This window comes from Oncorhynchus masou, chromosome 10, assembly GCF_036934945.1.
Source record: "Oncorhynchus masou masou isolate Uvic2021 chromosome 10, UVic_Omas_1.1, whole genome shotgun sequence".
Classification (NCBI taxonomy): domain Eukaryota; kingdom Metazoa; phylum Chordata; class Actinopteri; order Salmoniformes; family Salmonidae; genus Oncorhynchus; species Oncorhynchus masou.
In genome coordinates this window covers 35,171,268-35,177,391 of record NC_088221.1, presented here as the reverse complement: position 1 = coordinate 35,177,391, position 6,124 = coordinate 35,171,268, and positions in this window count along the sequence as shown.

Below are 6,124 nucleotides of genomic sequence, written 5' to 3'. Positions count from 1 at the left end.
ACTGATTTAACAACCCCAACTGGCCTCGATATACAGACTGAATCAACAATCCTTACTGGCCCTTGATATACAGACTGATTTAACAACCCCAACTGGCCCTCGATATACAGACTGAATCAACAATCCCACTGCCATTTATTCAGGCTGGATCAACAACCCCACTGGCCCTTATTCAGACTGGATCAACGACCCCACTTACACCCTCGAAATACAGACTGAATCAACAATCCCACTGCCCTTTTTTCAAACTGGATCAACAACCTCAATGCTCCTTATTCAGACTCAATCAGCAACCCCACTGCCCCTTATTCAGACTGAATCAACCACCCCACTGGCCCTTATTGAGAATGAATCAACAACCCCAACTGTCCCCCTATACACAGACTGAATCAACAATCCCACTGCCCCTAATTTTGACTGAATCAACAATCCCACTGCCCCTTTTTCAAACTGGATCAACAACCCCACTGCCCCTTATTCAGAATGAATCAACAAACCTTACTGGCCCTCTATATACAGACTGAATCAACAACCTCAACTGGCCCTCGATATACAGACTGAATCAACAATCCCACTGCCATTTATTCAGACTGAATCAACAACCCTTACTGGCTCTCGATATAGAGACTGAATCAAAAACCCTTGCTGGCCACTCGATATACAGACTGAATCAACAACCCTTACTGGCCCTCGATATACAGACTGAATCAACAATCCCACTGCCATTTAATCAGGCTGGATCAACAACCCCATTGGCCCTTATTCAGACTGGATCAACAATCCCACTGCCCTTTTTTCAAACTGGATCAACAACACCAATGCCCCTTATTCAGACTCAATCAGCAATCCACTGCCCCTTATACAGACTGAATCAACAATCCCAATGTCCCTTATTCAGACTGAATCCAACATACACCCTTCAGACTCAATCAACAACCCACTGCCCCTTATTCACACTGAATCAACAACCCCACTGAAACCCTCGATATACAGACTGAATCAACAATCCCACTGCGTCTTATTCAGAATGAATCAACAACCCTTAATGGCCCTCGATATTCAGACTGAATCCAAAATCCAACTGTGCCTTATTTAGACTGAATCAACAACCCCACTGCCCCATTTTCTGAATGAATCAAAACCACTATGCCCATTGATCGGAATGAATCAACAACCCCTACTGGCCCTCGATATACAGATTTAATCAACAATCCCACTGGCCCCCTGTATACAGACTGAATCAACAATCCCACTGTGACTTATTCAGACTGGATCAACAAACCCGCTGAGCCTCGATATACAGACTGGATCAACAACCCCACTGGCCCTTTTTGAGAATGAATCAACAATCCCACTGCTCCTTTTCCCAACTGGATAAACAACCTCACTGGCCCTCGATATTCAGACTCAATCAACAACCCCACTGGCCCTTTTTCAGACTGAATCAACAACCCCACTCCCCTTTTTCAGACTCAATCAACAACCCCACTGGAATGAATCCCCCACTGCCCCTTTCAGACTGAATCAATAATTCCACTGCCACTTATTGAGAATGAATCAACAACCCTTACTGGCCCTCGATTTACAGATTGAATCAACAATCTCACTGCACCTTATTTAGACTGGAACAACAACCCCACTGCCCCTTTTTCTGAATGAATCAACAATCCCACTGGCCCTTTTTCTGAATGAATCAACAATCCCACTGGCCCCATATGTACAGACTGAATCATCAACCCCACAGCCCCTTTTTCAGCATGGATTAACAACCCCAATGCCCCTTATTCAGAATGAATCAACAACCCCACTTCCCTTATATACAGCCTGAATCATCAACCCCACTGCCCCTTATTCAGACTGAATCAACAACCCTAACTGGCCCTCGATTTACAGCCTAATCATCAACACAACTGCCCCTTATTCAGACTGAATCAACAACCCTAACTGGCCCTCGATTTACAGCCTAATCATCAACCCCACTGCCCCTTATTCAGACTGAATCAACAACCCTTACTGGCCCTCGATTTACAGCCTAATCATCAACACAACTGCCCCTTATTCAGACTGAATCAACAACCCCACTGCCCCTTTTTCAGAATGAATCAACAACCCCACTGCCCCTTTTTCAGAATGAATCAACAACCCCACTGCCCCTTGTTCAGACTGAATCAACAACCCCACTGCCCCTTTTTCAGAATGAATCAACAACCCCACTGCCCCTTGTTCAGAATGAATCAACAACCCCACTGGCCCTCGATATACACACTGAATCAACAAACCCACTGCCACTTATTCAGACTGGATCATCAATCCCATTGGCCTTTATTGAGAATGAATCAACAATCCCTACTGGCCCTCGATATACAGACTGAATCAACAATCCCACTGGCCCCCGATATACAGACTGAATCAACAATCCCACTGGCCCCCGATATACAGACTGAATCAACAATCCCTACTGGCCCTCGATATACAGACTGAATCAACAATCCCACTGGCCCCCGATATACAGACTGAATCAACAATCCCACTGGCCCCCGATATACAGACTGAATCAACAATCCCACTTCCCATTATTCAGACTGTATCAACAACCCCACTGGCCCTTATTGAGAATGAATCAACAACCACCACTGGCCCCCTATACACAGACTGAATCAACAAACCCACTGCCCCTCATTCAGACTGGATCAACAACCCACTGGCCCTTATACAGACTGAATCAACAACCCCTACTGGCCCCCGATATACAGAGAATGATCCTGTCTCACTGACTGGACATTGAGCATCTTAAAACAGAACGGTCCTGCAACCTCACAGCCCACTGTCCCTTATACAGAATTATCTTGACTCACTGCCTGGCTACTGAACATCGTACATCCATCAGCAGACAACGCCAGGGTGAGATGTGATGGGATGGGAGTGAACATTTCCCCTAATGGGAAACAATTACACAGTCAGTAGGTTCTTCAGTGACTTCTGATGAGAGTTGTTGGCTGAGGAATTGGCCATGTAATCATGTGTGTGTAATGTGGTAATGCAGCTTATTGCTCTGTGACTCGCGAGCGGAGCCCATAGAGTTGAGGCAGATAGAGATAGAGACATATTCAGAGGGAACTCTAAACCTCTATGAGACATCACTGGTTTTAACCCATCCTAATCTGAAGATTTAACCCCTCCAACCCTGCAACTTCTGGGTTTTGACCCCAAAAAATCTTATCAAAGTGTATTTTTCATATGCAGAAGATACAGAGGGGTGTATCAAATAAAATAAAATGATATCAAATAAAATGTTTGTCATATGCTTTGTAAACAACATGTAGACTAACAGTCAAATGCTTACTGACACGTCATTTTCCAACAATACAGAGTTAAAGATAAAAATAACATAAAAAAAATATAAATAGTGACACGAGGAACAAATACACAATGAATAACGAATAACAGTAACGTGTAAAAAAATTAACATGGTTATTTACAGGGAGCACCAGTACCGAGTTAGATGTGTAGAGGTCCAAAGTAATTGAGATACTGATGTACATATAGCAGAGGAGGCTGGTGGGAGGAGTTCTAGGAGGGCAGGTTCATTGTAATGACTGGAATGGAATGAATGGAATAATAACAAGCACATCAAACATATGGAAACCACATTTTTGACTCTGTTCCATTCATTCCATAACAATGAGCCCGTCTTCCTGTAGCTCCTCCCACCAGCCTCCTCTGACATAATGGTAGGGGTAAAGTGACTTGGCAACAGGATAGATAAGACAGTAGCAGCAGCGTATGTGGTGAAATGTGGAAGTGTGTGTGTGTGTGTGATAGTGTGTGTGTGTCAGTATGTATGTGTGTGAGTGTTATGTGTGTGAGTGTTATGTGTGTGTGTGTGTGTGTGTGTGTGTGTGTGTGTGTGTGTGTGTGTGTGTGTGTGTGTGTGTGTGTGTGTGTGTGTGTGTGTGTGTGTGTGTGTGTGTGTGTGTGTGTGTGTGTGTGTGCGCGTTGGGGTGTCAGTGTAAGTATGTGTGAGTGTGTGGGTTGAGTCCAGTGTGTGTGCATAGTCAGTGCAAGAGTGATAGTGCAAAAAAGGTTCCATGTCTGGGTAGCCATTTGATTAGCTATTTAGCAGTGTTGTTTAGCACCCTTGTTTAGCAGTCTTGTTAATGCACCATGTTAATTCCTTGTGGACGCAGAGGAACTTGAAGCTCTCGACCCGCTCCACTACAGCCCCATTGACGTGGATGGGGGCGTGCTCGCCCTCCTTTTCCTGTAGTCCAAGAACAGTTTGTTAACAAACTTGATGATGGTGTTGGAGCCGTGCGCAGCCATACAATAATGGGTCAACAGGGAGTACAGGAGGGGACTAAGCACACATCCTGGGGGGGGCTGTGTTGATGGCCAGTGCGGCGGATGTGTTGCTGCCTACCCTCACCACCTGGGGATGGCCCGTCAGGAAGTCCAGGATCCAGTTGCAGAGGGAGATGTTCAGTCCCAGGGTCCTTAGTTTGGTTATGAGCTTGGCGGAGACTATGGTGTTGAATGCTGAACTGTAATCGATGAACAGCATTCATACATAGGTATTAGGTGAGGGCAGTGTGGAGCGCAATAAAGATTGTGACGTCTTTGGATCTGTTGGGGCGGCATGCGGATTGAGTGGGTCCAGGGTGTCTGGGATGATGATGTGGATGTGAGCCATGAACAGCCTTTCAAAGCATTTCATGTAACTTGCGGTAAAATGAAATGCACCTTACAGTCACACGAGTAGACATTTAATATAATTATTTAGCATTTCAGATAAATGCTGAGGCTTATACTGGTTTGCTTTATCCACCACACACTCTAATGAAGCCAGTGTACACTACTCTACAGTAAAGTTTGTCATTGAAAGCGTTTGGACCTTTCTGGGAACAGAATATCTGTTTGTGAAGAGGACATGTAAGACCTTGAATCTATTCTCAATCCATTCAAAGACAAGGTGAGCTCTGACAGGGTCTGCGTCCCATAACGGAACCCTATTCCCTATGGACTACTTATGTCCAGGGCTCTTGTCAAAATTAGTGCACTCTATAGGGAATAGGGTGCTATTTGGGATATTGTCAGTGTCTCAGAATTGGACATGAATCACTCTTTCAATAAAATATGAATGTATTTTATTTTCTCAGACATTATACTAGAAGGGAATAGATGCTTAGAAGGAGAGAAACAGACCTGTCTGTCATGTTCTCTGTTGTCTTTAGATTTCCAGATTGTTCAAATTATGCTTTTGACATACATAATTATGTTGTGGAATGGTGTGGAATGATGTGTTGTCCACAGTATCCTGCACTTCTTAATGTACACTGTAAAACATTTAGTGTAAAATTGACAGTAACTTACTGACTGCAATTGGCCAATAAGTTACTAACATATTTTACAGTCCAGCTACTGTAATCCATTTTACGGTACCAGAAATGTCCCTGTAATATAATTTACAGTATGTTACTGGAATTGCCCATGCAGCGACATATTACCCAGTGTTCTTAGTAAGTTTTCATTTTTACATTTACATTTTGGTTATTTAGTAGGGCGCTCTTGTTATTAGCAACTTACACTCAGTGCAGTCACAGTCACAGTCACAGCAAGTAAAATGTTTCCTTAACGGTTACTGAAAATGTTGTAGTTAAGGACCACACCAGATGCTGACTGTTACTTTTGACCCCCCTCCCTTTGTTCAGGAACACATTATTCAATTTCTGTTAGTCACATGTCTGTGGAACATGTTCAGTTTATGTCTCAGTTGTTGAATCTTGTTATGTTCATACAAATATTTACACATGTTAAGTTTGCTTAAAATAAACACAGTTGACAGTGAGAGAATGTTTCTTTTTTTGTTTATTATTGTTAGACCACCACTGGCACATGACTTAAATTGGTACAGCATTCTCAAACACAGGTACAACAAATTTAGCCTCTTACAAGTATCGCCTTAAAATATGTTAATGAGACAGAGACTCGTTCCCTGCCCACAACATTTTCCCACAATGCACCATAATTAATACTATGAAACACATTTAAGGTATTTTACTGTGCATTCTACAGTGTTTTACTGTTGAAATTAGAGAAAGGTCTTACAGTGTGCTGTAAAACAAAT